This window comes from Diadema antillarum, unplaced genomic scaffold (genome assembly GCF_040938485.1).
Source record: "Diadema antillarum isolate AM-2024a unplaced genomic scaffold, OU_Dant_1.0 seq00000626_RagTag, whole genome shotgun sequence".
NCBI lineage: Eukaryota > Metazoa > Echinodermata > Echinoidea > Diadematoida > Diadematidae > Diadema > Diadema antillarum.
Window position 1 is genome coordinate 204,881 of NW_027271547.1, and position 27,428 is coordinate 232,308.

At 38.2% G+C, this 27,428-nt stretch overlaps 1 pseudogene; it reads right to left on the reverse strand.

Annotated features, from left to right (window-relative positions):
• Positions 1-6,610: 6,610 nt before the first annotated feature.
• Positions 6,611-25,565, reverse strand: LOC139736149 (sodium- and chloride-dependent GABA transporter 1-like; annotated as a pseudogene).
• Positions 25,566-27,428: the final 1,863 nt, after the last annotated feature.

Sequence of the window (27,428 nt, forward strand, 5' to 3'; positions counted from 1 at the left end):
TCATGAGGTTACTTTTTCAGCTAGGCTAGCCTAGCTGGAGTTGGGCCTTTAAGAGCGTCTGGCGGCTACCCCCCACCACTTAAAACGTCTGGCAATGGTCATTCATTTATCCTGTAAGTGTAACGAACAAGTTCCAGTTGTTTTCATGGGGTTACATTTCCAGCTAGGCTAGCCTAATTTTGAGGGGTCCTTTTTTTTGGCCCTCCTGGCCACACCCACCACCGATGACCAGCCAGACGTGCATTTCCATACCTAGGGGCATATGTACTAAATTGCTATATACATAAAAATTGGTAACCTTTTCAGCTAGGCTGACCCCCGCAGGCTCCCGGACTAAAAGGCGTCTCTATCGACGGCGTGTTCAAATACCGGTTGGACGACGACATCGAAGTCGGCAAGGAGGAAAAGCCGAAAGTGTCACCGTATTAAAAACAAAGTTGATGGCATTGAATACACTGTATTCAGAAATCATTTACAGTTTTGTATGCGGATATGTACATTATACCATTGTATATAATGATTACACATATGCAGGAAATGATGGTGACAGAAAATATTATTACCAAAATAACATAATGGTAGGAAAAGTACAGTTGATATGAAAAATGACGGTAATGTTTCCTAATGGTTGAATGTCCAACGTAATTTCGTAGCAGTACATCCTATCATTCACTATCACAGTTTGACCAGTATTATGACAGAGAGAGAGAGAGAGAGAGAGAGAGAGACGCGCACACACACCAGCAGTCAGTACTCTGTAAACTTGCTAGTTTCGATAGAAATTGGAATCTATAGGCATCCGCACTTTATTCGGATTCCGTTTGCCCCGTACACTGCCACAAAGGACTTTGACTCATTTATTACAGAATAATTAGTGTCCTCATTGTGACTGGTGTTTTTTCCATTTGGGTAAAATGATTTTTGGCTGTACCCATCCCCTGTTTGATCGTTTGATCTCAACTCCAGTTCATCCACTCTTGTCAATTTCAGATACTTTCGATTAAACGTGCTTTAACAAAGAAATTAATAATAAATCATCTTATTCCTTGCGATGCAACAACTGAGGTATCAATGGAAATGTTCTATTTTGCTCTATCTGACAATGGACTTCGGCTCCTTTTTAATAAAGTTCGAAAATGATGATCACACGAGACCGGCCTTCACGAGTCACACAACTCACGAGTCCAACATTGAAAGAGGTCCATGAGTCATACAGCCCACGAGTCATCATACAGCCCAAGATCTCGACACTATAGGTAGAAACAACTCATGCATGAGTTTGGCATCACAACACGGGGCTTCATGTGTCGATCTCGTGAGCCTTGTTTGCTTAGCATGTAGTGTCGAACTCATGAGCTGTATGATCTGTGGGTGTCAAACAGGTGATGTGCACCCCTAACCTGTTTTGCGATACAAAATAATCTTAGCTCGCTAATATTGACGTCACATACTGGAATATTTTCGATATTTCCTTGTTATTTTAGTCACAAGATGGTCTCTTCCCGTCATCAAAGGTCCGATAATATCTTTGACAATATACTCTGATTGGTGTACATTTTCATGGCCGGCGGAACGGAGGGGGGGGGGGGGGGCATTTTTTTCACCATACAAAGGAATACATAAGGTGTCACCACTTTGGCCCCCACACTCTTTTTTTTTTACCCCGGAAGTGCGTAACTGGCACTCGAAAGAAATAGATAGAAACCTTGAAGTGTGAGCGCGGTTATTTTATTTCTTTTTAATGTTTTTTTTGGGGGGAGGGGGGGGGGGGGGGGCCTTGTCAGCTGAAGAACCCCGGAAGTGGAATGAGAAAGATGAGCCGAAGACCTTTTTTTGTTGTTGCTTGTCAGCCCATGAAACCCGGAAGTGCCCCCCTCCCCCCCCCCCCCCACACACACACACTTTTGAAAACGTTCCGCCGGCGGTGATCCTCGCAATGCTCTACTCTATGAAAGTTTGCATCGATATTTCTCAATTTGGTCAGATCTTAGCGCATTACAGAAATGATCCAATGCAAACATAAATCCCATCACCAACCTCCTTCGCATACAGCACGCATAAACATACAAGTATACTAGCAAACAAATGTACGGTACGATTATTGTATAGGAAAATAGGGGCTACCCATTCAGTTCAGACTTATATCGGGTTTTTTTCTTCTTCAACGAAATATTAATGTAAGAGAATTACAAATGATCTTTAGTACACATGGGCTGACTGCAAAGTGAAATTTAATTGCGGAATTGAAAGCATCGACGGATGTATAAAAATAATTAAAAAAACAGCAATTGTTGCATTATGAATATTATTATCTGAGAAAAATACTGAGAGGTCGATTAGAAGACAGTGCTTGTTTACGGTGGACATGATATACAAGCAATGCAAAATCATTCACGAGGTCATTGGTTTTGGTCAGTCTGCAAGGCGCACCATACTCTTTGCATAGTATTCATGCGCCGGTCGGGATATTCTAGTCGTTGGTCACACATGAAATGGCTCCCTCATTAGATGATATCATTTCACTTTATTTTGAATTCAAATTAATGAACTGAATTTTCAAGGCAGTCAATGGAAGATTGCGTTTAAATAAACTTTTTAAGTCTATAATCTTTAGAATAGTACTAGTTAATAAAATTCCATTTTACTGTGATTTGATTTTTTCTTTGTTTGAAGAACAGTCTGTACTAAAATAATCTACGTGTGACAGGCAATTTAATGAACATTAATACCACAATACCATATACAAGGTATAACTTAAATAGCTAGAAATCAAATATGCATAAAAGTTGTAAATATACATTTTCTGTATAGTTTTCATTTGAAATAGCATATTTGAAGTGTGGTTACATTAAATGAACATGTATTGTGCAAAAACATGTCTTTTCTGAATGGCGTTTTTTCACGTTTTCAATGTCTGTGAGTGCGTGTTGTGTTTCTAGGTGTATGTGTGCTTATTAGTGTGTGATCGAATAGTGTGTTATTCCTTAAAATTGTGGAAACTTATATCTGAATCCGTGAATCGCTTATCTCAAAAATGACATTCAATCATTGGTAGAAGGCAACCCCCCCCAAAAAAAAAAAAACCAACAAAACAAAACAAAACAAAACAAAACAACATCACCTCTGCAGAACAAGAATTTTCAAGAAAGATCAAGTCAAGATGTTCTTGCTTCGCCCAATCTCTGTTTTTAACTAGAACTCCATGTTCAAGTTGATGTTGATCAACATTTGAAAGTTTAAAGGGATCGTACAGTTTTGGCTGAGACCAATTTCAGGCTTCTAGAAACATTTCTGTTGAGATAATGAGAAACCTCTTATGAAATATGAAAGAGCATGTAATTCTATGAGGAATTAAACGTTTGTTTGATGAAAATTGGTTTTGAAATGGCGGAGATAAAAAAAGAGCGATTCTAATATAGGGACCCACACTTCATTACGATCGCTTTGTTTCACTTTGTTTTTGGATGTTTCAGTCATTCGAAACCCGATTTTCATCAAATAAACTTTGAATTCCTCTTAAAATGGTATGTTCTGTACTATATCATAATTGTTTTCTTGGTATCTCGCAAAAACTTAAAAGCCCAATTCTTATCTCCACCAATACTGTACTATCCCTTCACTAGTGAAATCGATGAGAAGACAAACAATGTAAGTTCCAATAGAACAGGTATGGCATTGCTAATCTCCTGTTTTCCCCAGTAGAGTAATGTACTGATATTGTGGGTTTTTTTTTTCTCCAGAGCATTGAGACATAAGGAATGGTTATTTAAATACACTAAATTTGGCAATGAAGAGTCCGGAACTAGAGGTTCACCAAGCTATGTACAGATGCTCTTAGGGGATGGGAGAAGGAATAGGTTTAAGGGAACAGAGTAGATAGGAAATAGATGAGGTGTTGTAACAATAATGTAGTTCAACCCTATCACTGAACAGATTCCACTCGTTTGTGTGGTTTACAATAGTCCTTTATTTCATTATGTGTTAGACTCGGGCACCTTTTATTCTTTTTTCATTATGGTGAGTATAGTGGCTGATGAAAGTAGAGTTTGATTTGAAGTTGGTGGTTACTAATCGGGCTGATTTGTGTTAGTTTTGTTAAACTTATTGTTATGTACTGTCCGGCGATATATGGAATCGCTAAATAAATGGTGAAAAAAGCCGAGATGAATCTGCATATACTGATTAGAGGCTTGAACACTTCCCAGCATGTACCACTGAACTCAGAGTTCAGTGGCCTGGTGCTGCCAGATGACGCCCTCCCAACCCAAACGTTGTAGAGGGCGCTTTCATACTCTTGAGGAGCTAAAATCTCATTGGCTGATTCCTGCCAATACAGCATGTGCACAGTTTTTAAACCGACACCTTGTGTTTACAATGCGAAAATCGCACAGCACAACCACCGGGCCACGCACAGGGCCTTGTACATACACTGTACGCACATCGTGTACGGACGGGTGATATCTTTCTTGCTTGTCATACGAACTGCATTGGATTTTGTCAAAAAACAGGTAAGTTATTATTTTTTCGCTTGTTCAGTATGATTGATTAAATGATAATCCGGCCACTTAAAACTGCGACCAGCCCGAACGCGAAGCGTTCGTAATGACATAACATTAACAGTTAGTAATGACGATGTAACTAACCTGCCTACCTACTAAAGTGGGAGTGTTATCCACTTTGAGATAATATACAATTACCGACTACGCCAGCTGACGGTTGGACCAGATTTCGGTGGATTTCCCAGATAACTTCCGTGGGGTATGTTCCTACCAAAACCATTAGTCCGTTCAACGTCGAGTCTGGGTCGTGGGGGTCAACAGTCACCTGACAAGGTCGGGGGAGTCTGTCATGTGACCCCCCAGTCCGGTTAAAGTGGCAGTCCGGGTCATGTACAGTCAGTCAGTGAGAGTAAGAACCCAATCCCACTACATTACCCCCCCCCCCCCCCTCATTTAAAGGAGGAGACCCCAGCCTGCGATTGACCCACCCTGAGTATCCTATAATTAAATCACCCTTAACGACAAATACCTAAACACTACCCTGTCAATAGGGGAGAATCACGTCCACAATGGACAACCATAAAACTTCAAAATTCCAACAACTCTGAAACAGGTGGACCAACACATCCACAAATGACCAAATGTGAAACTAACTAGGGCAAAGCGCAGCCCCAACACCAAACAATCGAAAAAAATATTAATATCTCGAGTGATTGAAGTGGTTGCCCTGGACTGTGATTCAATCCCCTCCCATACCCCCCTCCGTATATAAGGTAATGCAAATCCCTTGGGCGTCCAGAGGTGGTTAAATTACCCCATTATACCAAATGTACCTACAGACAAATGTCCCTAGTATCCTGAACCGGATTCCCAATCTCATGTTTACTCCTGTGAATAAGTGCAATAAGAGACATATCCCCAAATTAACCACCAATAATAAGTGGAATAAGAGTAAAACAAAAATAAACACTACTGGAACCCATAATTATTATCCCCTAGAGCGTATACCGCCAGGCTCCTGCTGCCAGACTAGCGGTGTCCACACAGCCGGAGGGCGTTGTCCTTGGTGGCACAGATGACCAGTGCCATAGCCTCCTGCCTCACTTCCGCCACCCTTGCCGCAACTTCCCCTATGTATGCCTGGGTGTTGATGGGCACCTCACGGTCAGGGCTGAGGTGGGACGAATCAGTCTCCAATAGGAGCCGATTCAAAGGGACGCCCGCTAATGCCTTACGTTGATCGGTTCCCATACGGGAGACCGAGGCATTGTAGCTGAACTATGCATGGGGAAAAGCCTTTCTCCACGCTACTGCTTCAGTCGCGGTCAGCTGGCAGCAATAGATGGACCCGCTGGTGACGGGAGCAATGCTTCTTGAGTGCTGCCCGTACCAGCCGGCTGCGTTGAGGAGTCCAGGTCCAGGAGTCCTTTCTGACTCTTGAAGGTCATGGGCGGACATGAAAAATCCAACCCCAGCTCTGAAATTGCACTCACCCGAGGGTAGCAGATGAGTGCCTGTGACGATCAAGAATCGATGCCGAAGCATTTGGGGCCTGCTTAGGGTGTATTCCCTCCGCCACCTTCCAACTGGAATCCACTGGGAAGACGATCTTGTTGAATTGCCGGGGATTGCAATAATTGAGGACACCCCCTACAACCTTCACTGGCACTCGGGTAGGCCTACCCGTTGACGCAAGGATCGCTCCGATGCCCTTGCGGCCAGACCGCGATTCCAGTCGGTCCAGGTGGAAATGGCTGTCGAAAGCCTGAGGCAGCTGTTTGACTGCTCCACCTGGACCCGGTGGCTGAACAGCCGGTCCGCCCTGGACTTCTGGATTTCCAGGGGCCTTCGGAGGCGGTGGTGGAGCCTGCAAAGTGGCGGCGTAGGTGGGAGTCCTAACGGATGCTGGCGGAGACTTTGCTGGAAGCCCAGCAACTCCAACCGCATCGGGGACCTGTTCCTTCCCCAGGACTCCCCCTTCAGGACCCACCGGTGGCAGAGGTGTGGAGGGACCAGCCGGATGGGGCTCACCGCCTGAGTTCCCCCCCCCCCCAGCTTCTGTGGATTGGGGGTAGGTTGCAGTTTCCATCCCCTCAACCACTCCCTCCATCTCAACTACCCCATCTGCGCTTGCCTCTGCACGGGGAGGTGATGTTCCCTGAGGTGCAGGCACTTCGCGGACAGCTAGGGGCTGTTGAGGGGGCTTCAGCTGGAGCTGCTGAGGGATGCCCTACCCCTGCTGGGTCCACGCTCGGCGAAGGAGGACGGGACGCGGTGGCTGGAAGGACTCTTTTCCTCCCGTAACCTGTGGCGGGCTCGCCCTCCTGTCCTACCTTCGGATCACCGAGGTGGTGAAATGCCTGGCGCTCCTCGGGTGTGAGTCGCGAGTACAAGAACGCCAGTACTCGCCAATGGGCTAATGCCGCCCATGATCCCAACGGCCTTAGCAGTATGGGCTGGGGGCAAGGCCATCCCATCTTCCGGGCTAGGGCGGAGATATCCTCCAACTCGTGCGTGGACACTACCCCGATGGGGTCCTCCCATGAAATGGGGGAGACTGTAGTGGGATTTGGTTTGGGGGATGGTTGGTCTTAACTTCTCTTCCTGTTGACTTTAATGCGCCTTGCAGACTGACCAAAACCAGTGACCTCGTGAACGAGTTCGAGATCCATGATGCATATCTCACACACTTGCACTGCTTGTATACTGAGTTGTCCACAGTATACAAGCACTGCCTTCTAATGGACCCCTCAGTATTTTTCTCAGAAAATAATATTCATAATGCAACAATTTTTGTTTTAGATTATGTTTACATCCGTCCATGCTTTCAATTCCTAATCATTTTCAATCTTCACTTTGCGGTCAACCAATGTGTACTCGAGATCGTTTAAATGTAGTTCTCTTATGTACGTTTTGTGGAAGAACAACCCGAAATAAGTCTGAACTGAATGGGAAATAGTCCCTATATTCCTATACAATAATCGTATCGTACGTGTGTTTGCGAGTTATACTTGTATGTTTATGCGTGATGTATGGGAAGGAGGTTGGGGATGGGATTTATGTTTGCAGTGGATCATTTCTGTCATGCGCTAAGGTCTGACCAAATTGAGAAACATCGATGCAAACTTTCATAGAGTAGAGCATTGCGAAAATCATCACCGGCGGAACGTTTTCAAAAGTGGGGGGGCACTTCCGGGTTTCATGAGCTAACAAGCCAGTGAAAAAAAAAGGTCTTCAGCTAATCTTTCTCATTCCACTTCTGGGGTTCTTAAGTTCAGCTGACAAGCCCCCCCCCCCCCTCCCCCCTCCCCCCCTCCCCCCTCCCCCCCCCCCAAAAAAAAAGAGAGAGAAACATAAAATTACCGCGCTCACACTTCAAGGATTCTAGCTATTTCTTTCGAGTGCCACTTACGCACTTCCGGAGTAAAAAAAAAAAGTAGCGGGGGGGGGGGGGCAAAGTGGTGACACCTTATGTATTCCTTTGTATGGTGAAAAAAGTCCCCCCCCCCCCCCCTCTCCGTTCCGCCGGCCATAAAAATGTGCACAAATCAGAGTACATTGTCAAAGAGATTATCGGACCTTTGATGACGGGAAGAGACCATCTTGTGACTATAAATAACAAGGAAATATCGAAAATATTCCTGTATGTGACGTCAATATTAGTGAGCTAAGATTATTTTGTGTCGCAAAACAGGTTAGGGGTGCACGTCACCAGTTTGACACCCACAAATCATACAGCTCATGAGTTCGACACTGTATTATGCTAAGCAAACAAGGCTCACGAGATCGACACATCATGTTGTCATGCCAAACTCATGCATGAGTTGTTTTTACCTATAGTGTCGAGTCTTGGGCTGTATGATGACTCGTGGGCTGTATGACTCATGGACTTCTTTCAATGTTGGACTCGTGAGTTGTGTGACTCGTGAAGGCCGGTCTCGTGTGATCATCATTTTCGAACTTTATTAAAAAGGAGCCGAAGTCCATTGTCAGATAGAGCAAAATAGAACATTTCCATTGATACCTCAGTTGTTGCATCGCAAGGAATAAGATGATTTATTATTAATTTCTTTGTTAAAGCACGTTTAATCGAAAGTATCTGAAATTGACAAGAGTGGATGAACTGGAGTTGAGATCAAACGATCAAACAGGGGATGGGTACAGCCAAAAATCATTTTACCCAAATGGAAAAAACACCAGTCACAATGAGGACACTAATTATTCTGTAATACATGAGTCAAAGTCCTTTGTGGCAGTGTACGGGGCAAACGGAATCCGAATAAAGTGCGGATGCCTATAGATTCCAATTTCTATCGAAACTAGCAAGTTTACAGAGTACTGACTGCTGGTGTGTGTGCGCGTCTCTCTCTCTCTCTCTCTCTCTCTCTCTCTCTCTGTCATAATACTGGTCAGCAACTTCAGTCTCAATATTTCAATCTGATAGAAATGGATAAATTGTTTTACGTGATCAGAAAAAAAAAATATCTATGACAAGTCATTAATTCTAAAAGCTTTCTGAGACCGCACAGTGAAAGAGGAAACTGGATGATACTTTAGACTTTAGATGGAATATAAATTGACAATTGTATCGGAAATAAAAGTAAATCAACAGAATAAACCTTTAAAAAACTAAACACAATATCCACCATATCCCCTCCATCGCCCTGAGCCCATACCCCACAATTCCGCTGACCCTGATGTGTGTATGGGTGATTGTGTGTGAGCGTGCGTAACGATGACAAAGTCAGGAGGACTGGGGCAGCTGCATAGAGATGGGATAGGGGGGGGGTAGGATTGGCCTAGTGTATTCTGAATGAAATGATGTTTCCATTATGTTTGCTTGACAAATACATTTTCATTTCAACTCTTATATTAAGAACTGAGATGCATTTTTATCAGCGTTTTTATCATGAAATTGATCTTTGATTTCATTTCTACTGCCCAGTGGTACATACATTACATGTTCTACAAAATATCATGTTTACTTGCTTCAAAATCATGGGTATACCTTGCTGTTTTGTACAGAAATAACAGATTAGATCATTGTACCCAAATTATTTGAACAGAAATTAAATAAATACCACTGAAAAAAAGTGCGTATGTTTTGTTATAGTTATGGGTGTTGTTGTTGTTGTCGTTGTTGTTGTTGTTATTTTTGTTATTTTTATTGTTTTAAAGAGAGAGAGAGGGGGGGGGGAATCTGTTTCTACCTGAATGAGACTGCCCTCTGCGTTGAAAGTCAAAGCGTAGACAATGTAGGTCGGAATGATTGCAACGGGGACTAGAGCCAAGAGGAGCCCGACGGCTTGGGCCCAGTCGGGGAACGTGTACTCGTCCAGGCTTGCCGGGGTGTAAAATACAACGCTGAGGATCAATATCATCTGTTTAAAAAATGGTCATAGAGAATACAACAATGGAATAAAAATGTGAGTTTGACAAGTGGCTTGACAAACTACTTGTTTGATGGCTATGGCTATGGCTCTGTTATGGGCACTGCAGCGTTGCTTTGATGCAAACATAAGGGTCATCGCTGGACAGGTCATGAAAAACAAAGAGGATGTTACGCCTCTATTATAAGGCCTATATAGGGGGACAAGTAAAAGAAAAAAAACCCCTTGAAAACAAGTCTGTACTGATGTTTTACTATAGCAAATTATTTACTTCCATGTCTGTGCGTCTATCTGCTTGATCTCTCTCTCTTATGTACACACACACACACACACACACACACATATATATATATATATATATATATATATATATATATATACAATATATATATATATATATATATATATATATATACAATATATACATATATATATATATATATATATATATATATATATATATATATATACATACTATATATACATATCTCAATTTGAGTGATTAGGCTACAGTTTTAAATAGAAAAAGTAAATTGATCGCCAACTTATAAAACGATGTTTCATTTGACTTCAACGAAAACGCCTAAAACAACAAAACAATTATGAGTATAACGATCAGCTTTAAAATATCGTTAAAGAATCAATAAAAGCTTGATTCTTTAAACGGAAACTTTCTTGTGTCTTCTATGTGCAAGTTTAGTTATGGGGCTGTTAAATGCACATTAAGATTTAGGATATACTGTCAACCTTGCCTAAGTCGAATCCATTTGGACTAGAGAATAGCTTCGCCTTAGAGAAATTTCTACCTTTACGAGGAATACAAATCAGAGGCATATATACCAGGTAAAGAGAAGAGGCTTGACAAGGCAATTATTTGACTAATATGCGAGGTCGACTTAAGCAAGGCTGAGTGAACTCATAATACGTCGCCAAGACAATTTCAGCTCGGCTATCACTAATGTGTAATTGTGACGGAGTGCAAAATTTTGAGAAAACATGAGTAACTCTCAAAATATCATGATAATCGAGTTTTCTAATCAAATTATAAACTTCTTTTCTTAACCTTAACGTTTAGATTTTAATGAAAGTCAACTTGAAGGAGGGATTAGAGTATACGTCGAAGTCTTCACATCTGAAAAACTAATACTCAGTGGCTTACGAGCATGGCGAGTGGAGACAAGACGGCCCAACAGAACTGGAAATAAACCCACACTGTGCTCCCCGTCATGGCCGCAATATCCCTGACGAACCGTTTCCGACCTGTACATTATTGATTACCATTATGTTGGAGAAAAATATACATAATCCGTGTCTGTCTTGAGCAATAATTCTTTAACTGACATGAACCAAAGGGTATGATTTACCTTCCTTATCTCCCACAAATAAGATGATGAATATAAGTATATCAATTAATGAGCATAATAAAGGACTAAACTAGTAAATTCAAATTGATAATTAGACATAATGGGTGATTACAGAACGTGACTTGCTAACTAATAAGAGTACATCAGGTGGTTGTTTGCGATGTTTTACAGTTTCGCAATGATTCGATATAAATTTGATTGCACATTAAAAAAAGCAATAAAAGCTTTTATCTACCACAAAATTATAAAAAATAAGCAACTTTTTTTTTTTACCGTAGACGTAGCTGATCATAAGTGCTGTGCATGAAGCAATGATGAAATTGGCATAGGAGGCCGTGAACCAGTCCATTAATGTCAATACATACAGTCCTCCCTTACACATAGAAAAGAAAAATATAACACAATGCAGCCAAGGGGTAATTAACCAGCACGATTCAACATCAATATCAACGAAACACTTTTGAAGGATTTATGCGAATTTCTGCGTTTTCTGAAGCACAAAGTTTGTAAAAATGAATCGCCTTATTTCACATTTTAGGAAGTGTTGATATCATGATCATCTCACTAAGTATACGTAGACTAATCACTAATACTAAACTATGAATCGGTCACTTTATACAATGATTAGTTATTTAATTACATGTTATTGGACAGCGTGAATAGTCTAATACATACGTGCAGATATCATGCACTATAAGCAGGGGCGTCACCAGCTCTTTTTTTCAAGAGGGGGGGGGGGGGGGTTGATGCGTTTATATTTCTGGTTCCACTTCCGAGTTTCATCAGCTAACAAGCAAAAGCAAAAAAACAAAACAAACAAACAATAACAATAAAAAAGGCCTTCGCGCAATCTTTTTATTTCACTTTCGGACCCTTTACCCGCGCGCATGCCAAGGAGCGAAGTGACCGAGCCCGTATGAGCGAGCGGGGGAGGGTCTGGATGGGGGGGGGGGGGGGGGGGGGGGTTCCACCTCCGAGACCATGGAGATATAAATTGTGAGTGCATACATGATAAGTGAAACTTTTATTTAGGATGTGAAGGGGGGGGGGGTGCGTTCGCACCAACGCACACCTGGGTCCCCCGTGACGCCTATATAGGGTCGTATTACCCTTTTGCAAACGTCGCGAAATTTGCCTGGTTGAAGAATAATGTCTCCTAATATAATCTATAAAATCTTACGGTATAGTACACCTCAAAGATTTTCATTTTTTAAATCATTTTTAAGAAATGAAATCTAACCATATGTCACTTGAGAATACGCTTCCCCTTTGTATCGAGAATAACGGTTGGGATTTGTTTGGGGTCCGAATAAATTCACTGGATATATAGTATTTCCCCTCTCAATTTTAAAGAAGTTTCATTGCCTGGTTGACGTACCTGCATGCATATTGGAATACCACAAACAAAGAGGGCTACACAAACTCCCATGGTAATAAATTTCTTGTATTTCTTTCTTGCGGCCGGCGACAATTCATCAGCTATAACGGTTCCAACAGCTTCAATACCACAGAACTGGGATGCAAAGAAAATGCAAAATATCATGGTGGATATAGTATTAGACATAATGAATAATCGTCAAAGAGTTTGCTTGCAAAAGAAAACAACTCAATATAATAATAATATTAAGAATAAGAATAACAATATCAATAATAATAATAATAATGATAATGATAATAGATAATGATAATAATAATGAGATTGAGAATAATAATGATCATAATAATAATGATAATAATAGAAATAATGATAATAATGAAAATAATAATAATAATTCAATTCAATTCAATTTTATTTATTCCACATGCTAAAAAGTATAAGAAACACACATACACGGACATAACATATTGCACATTACGTTTACATTGGAAACAAAAGGAATAATGCAAAAAGATATACTTAGCATAAATTATGTGGGAATTAAAAAAAAAAAGACCATATAGGACTTATCAAGGCCGATTCCCTTAAAGATGAATAGGCTACAAATTGCAATCAGAAATATACATTTTAAGAGTAAATCTATACCAATAGAAATTACACACAAAATTGCAAGAAAGGACAAAATAAACACAAAACAAAACAAAACAAAACAAAACAAAACAAATAAGCAAATATCCCAAGAATTATTCAGCTGCACTTTGGATTAAAAGCATTATATATTTACGTTTAAAAGATAAAAATGTAGGATATTCTTTGATAATAGCAGGTAACTCATTTCTATGAAGATATATATTTTTGATAATAGTAATAATAAGAAGAAGAATAATGAAAAAAATGCCAGTTCACTTAAAAGAAAAAAAGTATTGTCAATATTAGATAGAGAACTGGAAAATCACTCGGAAAGCACAGATCTCCTCCAAGAAGCTCATTTCCACCCTATCATTAGTCATACATTCATTACAATAGCATTTGCGTTACGCGATACCTTGACCATAGAAAAAAAAAAATCAATCCCTTTACTGCCGACCAACCTCTGTCGACTTTCTGGCCACAGCTCAACGACTCCGAGAGTCACAAAAGCAAGCGCGCCATCTAGCGTTCATGAGTAGACAATAAAAAAAAAATCTTCTTTTAGATCCTCCTCCCTACCAAGATTTAATCATCTGATCCTTGTTTCATTATCAGTTTTCCCTCTAAATTTCATATCGATCTGTTAATAAGTTTCTTAGTTATTTCGTAAACAGAAAAACAAAACAAAACAGATAAACAGACCGATGCCGGTAAAGACATAACCTCCTTGGCAGAGATAAACATAAAATGTTTTCAATGACATTGCACTCATTATCTATGAAGATATATGTTTTTGAAGACATATCAATCGAAGTTATTATGTTGATTATTATCAACATTTATTTCATTTCAATATTATTACTCTCGTTGTTTTCAACAGATTATATTTCAAATATTTCAATTTCATAAAGCTGGATGTATCTGTTTTTGCGTTTGTAATATATTTTGTTGTTGTTTTAAAGAAAGAAAGAAGAGGGAGAGAAAGAATATATATTCGCGATGTGGTAAGTCACCCAAATTGTATAGACTGGACTGGACTTCTCATTGAACTCCTGTGATGTTTCATCTTGCTAAGTATTATCAATATGTTAATGTTTGTGCTTGTTACGTGAGTCTTTTATGGTATTATGCCTATTCAGTAATTAAATTGCAGTCACGTAATTAAAATGTTGTCCATCATCATTCGATGTTTAGTTGACAATGCCGCTTTATCAGATTGGATGTGTTATGGTGTGTGCGTGTACACACGTTTTGAGTGCATGTTATGTAGTACATGACGATGTCATCGAACCTGATGCGAATCGCACGCTGTAAGTGTATACACTGTAACTTCAATCAGTACATTATAAAAGCACACGTGAGTAAACGCAGCACATCCTTTGATCATGCGATGCAGGAAACCACAACTATGGGCAATGGGGAAAACATTGTCTAGAGTCAACTCGGTGCTATTCTGGTCTGTCGATGCAAGCAATGAATCGTATTTTATGTTCTCGTCATTAGTCCAAAGCATCACGAAAGTATTTAATTTTCACACCATCAAAATGATAAGACGGAGCTGTTATACACCTGCCAAGGGTTTGATAGTGCATCTTAAATTGATAAGGAGCAAACACACGAGTCGTAAATAAGCCGACTTTGATGCTGAACCGCGGTAAGTCTTATCACTGGGTCTCTGACACTTTTACCCAGTTCATTCCTGGTTTCAAAATGCGAAACGCTGTGCTTGGATTGTTCGTTGTTATAGAATTTACGGACGTCAGATGCTTGAGGTCAGATTCACATGGGTATTTAGAAATGCAATTTGGTAGAACGGTCAGATGTAAACTTAGGTGATAATAACAGACCTATTACGGTAATAGACATAGGCCTAAAGGTGAAATATAAGGTAATAGAGGGTGGGCCTACCAGGTGAAACTCCTCTATCGTGATAACGTAATTAAGACTAGAGAGGGACGACAAAGTCATTTACGTAAAATACTTGGATTGACAAACTGAAATTTTGACATTTGGCGTTTCTCTCTGCGATATTTTTACCTGTTACAATATTATAAGTTTGGTGTTCCACCTCTAGGTGAACATGTTTATCTGACAATGTCATGATTACATTCATTCATTCATTCATTCATTCATTCATTCATTCATTCATTCATGTTTTATTTTCATTTCCAAACGATATAGATGGGTAGGCCTAATACAAATGCCAAAATGATGATATATTCTTGTATCATAATAATGCCACTTAATCAGTAAAAATACATATTGTTTCATTAAAGAACTTAATGGAAATGAAAATTGAAAAAAAAACCATGATTCTTTAACCCATGAATAGGAAATATGGTTAAAACTCTCAGGTCATAGCTTTCATCGTTATAAATTTTAAACAAACCTGAAATGAAAATGACAATCTATTTTTAATTTGGACCCACCTGACTATCAAGTCCAAGAGTGACTATCATAAAGAAGAACAAGAACGACCAGAGCTGTGGAAGGGGTAGTCGAGACAGGGCTTCCGGGTATACCACGAAGGCTAGTCCTGGTCCTGTTGTGTTGTTCCATCATCGCAGCAGCAAGAGTCAGTGCAGGAAAAAAAAAATGTTGCAAACAACGCATGACACATCAACTCCCTCTAGAAACTTTAAGGGGAAGGTTCCCAAACATCCAAATATGGATCCAGCGAATGCTGACTCGGGGGTCACTCAGTAAGTGCGAGGAAACTGCTCGAAAGTAACAAAGTTTGCAGGTGTTGGTTATTATTATTATTCAATTTGCCGCCCTGGTTGTGATTCACAATGATGAAAGGAATTCAAAACAAAATGGACTTTAGAGGTAAATTTTGCACTGAATCTTAATTCTAATGATGCTAATAATAACCACTATAAAATTGTAGTGGCATCACAAAGATTTGTATCATTACTATGACAATAGTAATGATGATTACTCCGTTAATGTCCTTGTACAAAGTTGATTAAAATTGATTGTTTTCTTGTTTTCTTCTACTCTCTCCTATATTTCAACGACTAGATACAACTTATCACTAACCCCTATGTTTTCTCTCCCTTCCTTTCAAAAATCAGCTTTGTGTATAGGTTTTAAACAGACAATAATAATGGAACAGAGTCTATATGAATAGAAAGGAAGTTGAACAAAATAATTTCGTTTTGTTCTCTTTTTTTTTTTTCTCTCTAATTATCGTAAAAAATGTTTCTTTCAGTTAAAAAAAAAGGACAGCTATTGAAATAGAATCTTTAATCATGAAAAATACCCAACAAATTCGAAATACAACACACATTTTGACTGACAGGGAGGATTGCGATGATTTCTGATGTAACCTTCATAATGGTGATTATAATGATTATCTTTTTTCCTTCTTCTTTGCTTCCATTTACTGTGTTACACATGGGTCATTTTCAAGTTGAAGTTTCTGCATCGTTTTTCGACAGAACACATCAAAAATCATGAAATGAAATGAAATGAAATGAAGTGAAATGAAATGAAATGAGATGAAATGAAATGAGATTTATTTACCAAACAAACATACATCGTCAACAAAGTCACAACAATTAGTAGTTGAGATATAGTTTGGCAAAAAAGAACTGGCAATAGCGTGCAGGCTAGACGAGGCCAGTCCTTTCAATGATATACTAGTAGATTATAATGATGGTAACATGGTTCTCTTTATCCAGGGAAGACTCTTCAGTGTTGGCACTGTTCTACAGGGCCCTCTCATTCTTAATACCATTTATAGTGTTGCCAGGTACCCACACACGGGTTTAAAGGGATAAATACAGGTGGGTAAAAACATCTTGTACAAGGACATCAGCACTGGGCTGGATTCGAACTCGGGACCTCCGATTGGGAGTCGGGAGTCTCATTCACTATGCCACAGTGCCCCACAAAATCGAAAATATTGAACAATAATGATTCTGCCTTTAATCAGTTTTGTTCTCTTACCGTCGTCAACGACATCTGGGACTTTTTGTCCGCTGTCGTGAGCCATGAAACCAAGCACGGAGAAAACGACGAAGCCAGCGAACAGGCTGGTGGCGCTATTGATGAGAGAGACAGTAATGGCGTCCCTGCGGCAAGGATGGAAGAAGTCTTAAAATGCGATATTGATGTAAACTGATAAACATTGTTTGTATATACTTGACTTCCGCTGTTTCAATGCATCATGGAAAATAGCAATTTAGTGTCTAATAACAGACAACAAATAGTAACTTAGATATTCCTTGCTACCTATGAACCGATCAGTATCTTTTGAATAAGTATTTTTTGTATGCACATGTAGATATAACTAATAATACCTCAAAGGATATAATATCGTAATGCAAGTATGCTTTTCAGGGGAGGATCCGGGAATTCCTTAAAGGGGGGGGGGGGGGGGGGCTCAAACAATATTTCTGGTGCTACTTCCGGGTTTCATCTTTTTTTTTTTCTTTTCATCTCTTTTGCTTTAACAACAAATAAAGAGGGGGCCGGTGCGCCCCCTCTGGATCCGCCACTGCTTTTAATACTTATGTCAGTTTAGACATTGAGCCACAAACATTATAACTAAATTACTTACAATCGTTTCCAGTACAACACTATAGGTTTGAAAGTCTCGGTCTTTAGCAATTTGCACTTATTTTTTAATCCAGTCCGATTTTGTGAATTTTGCAAATGAGATCAAAAGGAGATGAAGGGGGAAACTTGTACGTGCAACAAACATACCTGTAACAATTGTTCCTAAACTTATTGTAGCTGGTCAAAGTGATGCTGGTCCCAGATGCTATGCCAGTTGAATAAAAGACCTGGACAGCCGCATCCTTCCATGTCTATAGAGCGAGCACGAAAGAACAAAATATCAATGAACCCCAAAACAGGATCAGACTACAGACCAATCAAAATGTTTTTCATTGGCAAATATTGGGGATGATACAGATGTATGGAACTCTCTACCACTGTCACACACACACACACACACACACACACATGTATGTATATATATATATATATATATATATATATATATACTCAGCAAAATAAAGAAAGTAAACATTTTTTCAAGTTTACATTTCTCATAGAATTTTTCTCTAAATGTTAATCTATTGTATACCATATTGAAGATAATTTAATTGACTATCAGCCTGGTAGGTCAATAAAAAAGGGAATTTACGCATGAGTAAATACCTTTGTTTATCTCTTCCAAGGCACGGAAGTAAAAATTGCTAAAATGAACATTCATTTATGCGTAAATACTCTTCAGGTACTTCCATGAAAGAATAAGAAACAAAAGACAAATCTAACATCATAAAAAAACATGAATTCAGTTGCAAATATATACCTATGAGTTCTGATATATATTTGAAGCCCAAAATATCAATTCAGGCTAAAAATAATTGATAAATATCAAGGATTTTCTGTCAAATGCAAATTCAAATGAAATGAGAGAAAGTGCAATATTGACAAAAATGGTGGGATTATGAATTGATTTCTCAAATTAGGAAAATTGTAAATTAAATTTGGTTCTTGAATTTGTCTCATAAATTCTTAAATAACTAAATTGAATGAACAAAATAAAGATATTCTGTTCATTACATCATCTTTGTGCCCTTATTCCCTATGTAATTTGAGGTTTGAGTTGTCAGAAAACTCTTACTTTCCCCCTTAAGTTTCCCACTTTGATTTTGTTTGACGTTATAAAGAGATAAAGAGAACGAAAACTTACTTTTGCTATTTCATTCATGTCTCTCATTGTGTTAAACTGGTCTTTGGTTATCATTGTTATCTCAAAGGGCATTTGCAAATGAAGGACAATATGTCAATTTTTGCAATTTTTACTTTTGTGCCTTGGAGAACAAAAACGAATGTGTTCACTCATGCGTAAAGTTTCGATTTTAATATTGACCTACAAGGTTGATAGCCAATTAAATTATCTTTAATATGGTATATAATACATTGATTTTCATCGAAATCTTCTATGAAAATTTTGAACTCAAATTGTGTTTACTTTCTTTTTTGCTGAGTGTACATATATAATATAATCACATACATATATTCATGTTTTCACAGAAGAGAGACTTTGGGTGGTCTCAAAGGGCTTGGTTTATTTTATTTTTTCATGACTCGTAGCCAAAGCAAAACAACAACAACAACAACAACAACAAAACTTGCAAGTGAAAGTCGAAGGCTTTGCAACATTGGAGAAGTATTCACTGAATCAAGAAGTAAGTTCATTTGAGTGCATGCCAGTAGAAAAATGATATATGTTATTTCTTATATTTTCAAAACACAATGAGGCATTGTAGGAAGTCAAATATTATAAGTCATGAGTTTGTTTTTCTTACTCTTACATATTACACCATGCAAGCATTTTCATTGACCTACCTCAAGTGCAATCCCCATTCCGATAGGTATAAGGTTGATGATTTTTTCAGTTTTGCTTAGATAAAACGATATGATGTATAGCATACTAAATTTAGATTTGATATAAAGTGTACTTTAACCATAAAGGTTTCGCAACTACAGTTCTATACAACCACTATAGTATATACTATATGTACTTATGTATAAATAAATAAATATATATATATATATATATATATATATATATAACGTATTAATAGATTTATTATTCTAAATGTATCACATTGATACATTAATCTATGAAGATAATCATTTTTCAAGGCCTGCGGTAAACCCTAATCACATGTCCTGCAATCTGGATCAGGTTCAACTATGTGCACTGAAGGAACTAATATGAACAGTGCAGGTTGAATGCATCGTCATTGATATTGCAGAACATTGATTGTTACTGCATGGTTCTTGAGACTAGCTTCTTTGCATAATAGCATTGTTAAACAGCAGATTCACAGCCTGAAGAGACGAATGGTCTAAGCTAGGACACTCACATCGACATCAAGGAGTTTCTCGAAGCGTGGAGTTATGTAGTAGGACACGCCGGTGCCTGCACCTGGCAGAGTAACGCCTCGAAAGAAAAGGATGAGTAACACCACATACGGGAAAACCGCCGTAAAGTAGACCACCTGATTGAAACACCAATTTATGATAACATTTACATTTCGAATTGACTGTAACCGAAGTCATTGTTCCTTGAAAACATGGAAAAGTTTAAACTTTCTTTCAAGTAACTTTCTTATTGCATGTTTGAATGTGCTGCCATTTTTTATACTGTGCTAACGTGACTTAAAGATACTGCTTACTATTGGGAGCAGTGCTTAAAAAAGATGTTCGAGTTATCATATTTAATGCATAAGGGTATAAGTATGCTGTATCCTAAAACATCCTACCATATAAAAATTTCGCAATTAAGCCTAAGAATATAAGGGGATATCACTATTTTTCTTAATAAATGACTAGTTTATTGCAGCTGTTCTTCACATTCACATTTTATAAATTTAACCATGCTAAACATTGACTATACTGATTAACAATTTTACATCGGTTGTTTCTATCCCTAACTCACATTTTAATACTATTTTGAAGCAGTAAAGCTGAGTTTTTGTTTCACCTTCAAATGGTAAATAATGCCTTTAAATGCTAGTGGGTTGTGAGAACGCGAAGGGGCATCTATAACCTTAACCAAATTGATGTCTATTATGGCAGGCGGTTCGAAGCGAACACTAATGTCATTTACGACGGTTTTGTTTGAAATATTTCATTTACCTTTCCTGTGGACTTGAAACCTTTGATGACGCACAGATAGATGACCACAGATGTTGCCAAGAAGGCGCCAAACATTTCCCAGTTCATTGACCCCATCTCACCAATGCCGTCCGAAAGATTATGAACGCGATTTCTGAAATTTTAAAGCCGACATATCACTATGTACAACTTGTCCTTTTCCTCAACCCTTGTACATATTGAGATAAAACAAGTCAAAAATGAAGTTCATCAAGGATTTCGGCAAACATGGAATGATAAGAGGGCATCATTTCTCACCCTTCCTTCGGCATTAAAGGAGACCTCCGGATGATTTTCAGATTTTTACATTTGAACAACCATAAGTTAGTTTTACTGAGGACAGAGTTTCAGAATTTGTGACAATTGGGATGAAGAATAAGGATATTTTCAAAATTTAGAACAAATTGCAATGAACAAGGATGATGACATGGCAGAGTCACCATAAGAATGCATGATTTGGTGCTCAAGGAAGCAGAACAAATGAAGAAGGCATGCATAGATTATACACAGGTGAACTCGCAAGCAAGCGGTATTGTAATGAAATTACACTGCTACATTTCTGAAATATGTGAACCTCCTATGTCATCATCCTTGTTCAGTGTAAATTGTTTGGTATTTTTCAAAGTATTGTTTCTCTGCTCAAGAACCAGAATAGATTCCACAAACCTATACATATAGTTGTCGATTTATGTACTACATGATATGAAATTATGAAAATCGTCTGGAATGTCCCTTTAAGTTCCGGATCTATACATAAATCTTAAGCCACGAATGATTATTAGCCTATAGGAAGGACGGAATTAGATATTGAAAGAAATCGTGGGAATCCTCACTTCCAGTATTCTTCACTCGGGCGGATGGAATTGTTGAAGGTCCTGTTCACGAGGCTGGAATCGAAGCAGTCGGCCGAGTTCCAAGGGTTGTCGCACGTCGACCACGGGAGCGTCTCCATACAAGACGCCCCCATGTATAGTAGAGCGCCCATGCCACAATGACGGCGTAATAAATTGATGTCGTGAAGTTAACCAGTATCATGCTCATTCCGAGACCTATACCCCAAAATCCCGGAATTTTAAATAATGTATGAACAATCTTTAAAAAGAATAATATCAAATGAAAGAAGGAAAAAATCACAAATGAGATTCTGAATTTGGTGAAGCATACACATGCATCCAAAGCAAGGCCACTATGAAAATATTGTATATATCTCCATCTTGAATTCAAATGACTTTATTTCAATCAAAGCAATAATTATGCATAACGTTTACATGAGTACATAATATTCTAAGGAACTTTGAATCACATAAGCTTCAACAAAACATGGATACAATGATGATATCATCTTGTTTTTAGATATATAAACAAGTAAGCAAAACAGTTTTGATTTTTGTCTTATAAGACACGGCCTCCTGGTTTCTTCTATTTCTTACTCTTAACACACACATACATTGCACACGCTCATTTTTTTCAACAGTATCTACAAAACATACTAAGATGATACTTGAGAGTGCATGTTTGATAAGCAAGTGGTTATCATATCGATGGCTTTATCTTACTCTTTACCTCGAAAAATCGGGGACATGCTGTAGCATCCGACGCAACCAAGGCTGGGAAACTGACTGAGGGAGTACTCCATGATTAGAAGAGGAATCCCCGCGATGAAGAGGAAGATGAAATAGGGAATAAGGAATGCTCCTGTATTTGAATTAAAGTTCAGAGGTCATTCAGTTAGTCCCTGGTCTCTTTTTATTTCACTGACTTCAGTTTTCAACTCGAGAATAGACCGGGTCTCTGATAAACATTATTTGAGCATAAGCTTTGATGATGTCTAAGATGGGACCATGTTTCACCAGAAGGAACACCATGGTTATAGTGGATAGGGAACCAAATTTTGAAAGAAAATGTCTGGGATTCGAATCTTGCTCGGTTCTTCCATTTTCGAACAGTAAATCGCTAGACCCCCCCCCCCCCCCTCCTTGTCTCTAGAGACTCTGCCCTTGGCAAGTAAGACTATAATGATAAATCATTTGCGAAAGATATTCACAGAAATAGAAGGATGAAAAATTGAACTCTTTCATATCAATGATTTAGTACTCATCAGAAAAAGATAAGCAACAATTGAATAACAAGGTGAATATCTGTTTTTGTTGACAGGTAATAATCATTTTTATTCATGAGTGATTTAAATGATTATTTATTGTAAAGGAAAGTCAATAAACTGCACTCATGTAATGAATAACAATTCATTCATCCACCGAACTGTCCACAGACCTATTGAGACCAGTAGCTGATCCAAGAGGTGTCGCACCCGGTGCGCCCCTTGATTTTCTTGTTAAAACAAAGGAAAAAGAAAAAGTGGAAGGGAACGTGCGCAGCCCCTTTAATTTTGTAAAAGGTCCCCTCCCCCCCCCCTTTTCACGGAATTCCTGGATCCGTCCCTGGAGACTTACATGTGTGTGAAAACAATGCTGAAATGATTCGCATACTGTCTATAACTGATGATCATCTACACCATATGAAATGCCGTCCCCTTTGATCACTTTCGTTATTTCAGCAGTTTATTCCCGTGACACGTTTTGTTTGTTCTACAAGTAGTTGTTTTGAACATCTGCCAAATCTTATGCTAAAGTACCATAAAATTTATATTGGAAAACGATATCGCTAAAGAGTTCAACTCGGTTCAAATTTCATCACCCCACAAAAATATCGGGACACCTCTTATTTTGGACTAAATAGACGTATATATTGCATTATATCAGGCACTTGTTTAAGATTAGATATCAATTTTATGACAGCGTCCTAACTTTAACCCACTGCATGTCATATTAATATCTTCTCTGGGTTTATATGTTGAATATGTGCAGATTATTTTGACTCATTGGCAAAGGAAAAAAAAAAGATTAAGGGTGTTTTTTCTCAAAAATCAAAGACAATCAATGAAAATGGCAAACACTGGTTTATGATTTAGGGTTTATGATGTAGATTTATGACCAGGGAAAGGTGTAGTTGGAGAACACGATATAGACCTATTAATCTCCTAGAAAAAAAAAAGGTGCAGTCTTGTAGTTGTAGATACCGGGGTTACTATACGTACTTGTGATGTGGCAGTCAAGTTCACCTTGCCATTGATATTGGTTTATTCATTACATGCAGATAATCTCAATCGATTCTTAATTTTGAACAATCCTTACAGAGAGACACGACAAGTATGGAATCCAGTATCGATAAGCCTAAGCTTTTGTTTGTGTGTAAATAATTTTTGTAGTGGTCCTACAGCTTTGTACGGCCACATTTTGAAATCAGTATAAAGGGCCTATGTGTATAGGCCCTATATTCATTCTTATGCCATCATTCTCTTACAATTATCATTCGAGTTGAAACCACGTAAATATATGGACAATATTGACAGTAAAGAAGACTGGCAGAGGAGAGGGAAAGAGGAAAACTGACAAAATTATTATAGTCATCAGCTCGATTCATATGCTTATACAGGTCTGAATCTTTACGTGCCCAAAATTAACCAGAAGGAAAGCATGCATACACAATTGAAAATTACACAACATGACTGTTAAAGAAGATTTTGATTAACAACAAAAAAAGCGTTAAAGTATAGTGAGATAAAACGAGTGGTAGAAGTTTCATAGAAACTCAAACTTAAAATCAAACAGTTGAATTGTAAATTGGAATAGTGATATTAAGTACATGGTTTGAAATAACATGTTTCAGTGATACTTGTTGAATAAACACATGCATATTGAAATGCAACTCTCCCACTACACTCTATATAGGTATAACTAAAGTCATGTTTGTATGTTTGGTTTTCTTTTTAGTTGATAATATCGACCAAATGGGAGGGAAGAGTATAGTTGCTAACATATTTATTATCATTATGTTATATGTATGCGAATAAAGTGCAACACAAAAACCCGCACAGAAAAAAAAATGGTGACAAGAATTTATTTTGTAAAAATGAATGACTTGGTAAATTATATCACATTATTATGAATCACAATTCAGTGAGCTCATATGAACTCTGAACTACCATAACTTTCTAATTTGAAGATATTTGCATTTGAAGAGGATTATAAGATAAAGGCTTGTTTCTCTGGTAGTCTTATTGTGCTCTATTAATTTTGTCACAGACAATTTGGACATAGTGCTGAAAATTGCACTAAATGAGATTTGATTCATACCTATTAATTAATTCATGTGCACCCGACACACTTTCACCATATCTGAGGTAGTGAAATCGGTATACATATATAACTAGGGGCGGATCCAGGAATTCCGTAAAGGGGAGGCGCCTTTGCCAAAATAAAGGGGGGCACGCACCCCCTCCCATTTTTTCTTTGTATTTCTTTTGTTTTAACCAAAAGTGAAGAGGGGGCGCGAGCCCGGTGCACCCTCCTCTGGATCCACCACTGTAAATCTGATACTAACCTCCTCCGTTCTTGTAGCACAGATATGGGAATCGCCACACGTTTCCCAAGCCCACACAATATCCCACAGCGGTGAGAAGGAATTCCAGCTTGTGGCTCCATTGATCTCTCTTCTCCTCGCTCTTCCCCTCGTTCGTCTCGACTTGGTCTTTCTGTACGTCTGACTTGTTCTCTCCCATCGCTTAAACCTCGAAGTTTATCTCTATGCTGATCGCAGGGAGAAAGTTAACATATAATAGAAAAAAAAAGATTTGTTTTATTTCTTTTATTTACCAAGATCGCAGAAACATGCAATAAACAGGCGGTAAAGGACTTCATTTTAATCTTAATGAAGGTTTTCCCGCCCAATTTAATCAGGCTTGCATTCGATTTAACAATGCGGTCATTCAGGTTCAAGTGAATTTGAATTATCATCGAGATCAACATTCAAAAAGGTAATTACTAGTTCATTCAGTAATTTCATCAGCATACGATTTCATTAGTTTCTCTAACGTGTCTAATAAAGGTGTAAAAGGGGCGTTCAAATTAAAAATGCACGTGCAGCGCATTCAAATTCATATTAACACCGCCTTGAAGAGCGTTAAGGAATTCAAATTCACGATAAGGCAAACATTTTACAACATATAATAGTATGGGCAGGTGATTTTCGTTGTTGCTTTCTATATTCTTTGTAGTTACTCATCTTCTTGAATATGCAAACTTAATGTAACTTGAAATGGCACTCTTGCCTCATATAGCTAATATCTCGTATTTAACCTCACTTTCAAACACATACGACTTTAGTCGCTGCTATAGAGTACAGGGTATTCATGGACATCTCGAATACGGACAAAATTAGTGGGTGAAGCATTTGACAACCAACAAGTTCACCGGCGATGTAACCCTTTGATGAAACAAGTCTATCTACGGCTTAGCCAATTGTGGCAATTTATGATATGGACACGGGGGAAGTAATGAATGGAATAAAAATGTACATAATACGGATTCGGACGTAACGATATTCTGGGATTTGGCCATTTCTTAAATGTTACATCCATGCTGTTAGGGATAAATTGAAAGTGGAAAACAGATCAGCAGGAAAGAAATACATATACATTACAATTAAGATTAACTGATTAAATGGAAATTTGAAATGAAAAAGTAATGAAAGTATATCATCCAATATATCACAGTGAAAAAAGACCCATAGAATCACGTTGAAAGTTGTTTATGTCGATTGAATTCGAACGTGTAATGCGAAGTTGTGTTTCTATTACGAAATTGAACGTCTATCCAGCTGGCGCGAAATTGAATGCCAAATTTGAGTCGTTGAAGTGAATTAATTTCACTCTAAATTGAATGAAAAAGAATAAAAAAGGAGTGGAATGAAATTAAATTGAATGCTCAAAGAATTAAAATGAACCGTGAGAGTATAGAGCGGTGACCAAAATCGCTTGAATTTGAACGCCTTTTAATTAATTCGAATATAAATCTGATGCAATTGGACGGGAAAACCGTTATATACTTGCTGTAAACTTAATAGACATTGCAAAAGAATGGAATTCTGTGAGTAAGTAAGAACACGTTTTACATGTTAACTAAAATGTGTGTTTTTTTTTTAAAATGAAATTACAGCTAATGCTGATGTTCGTAACAGATTGATTTTGATACTTCATTTTTCACTTCTCTTTGAAGTTAGCTTAACAGTCTCCACAAGAAGGAGCAACCATTTGTCAATATCACACGTTTCTTGCTTTTACAAAGTGTCATATTTTCTGACTATTATTGTCACATCATTATTGCGCTTAAGATACTTATTGCTACGTTAACTTTGGTGAAAACTGAAATGAGTCTTTTATAAGCGTTTCTGATCAACTATTGGTATCATTTCGCAGAGCATGTTGATATAGGGCATCATAATCGTTTTCATGTTGACGTTCTGTTCATATAGTAACAATTACCATGATATGAAACGAATAAAATTAGTTAGCCCAAAATGATCTTTCCGTCAAAAAAGGAATATCTCATTTGGAAAAATTGTTTCGAAATAAGTTTTTCAAGTA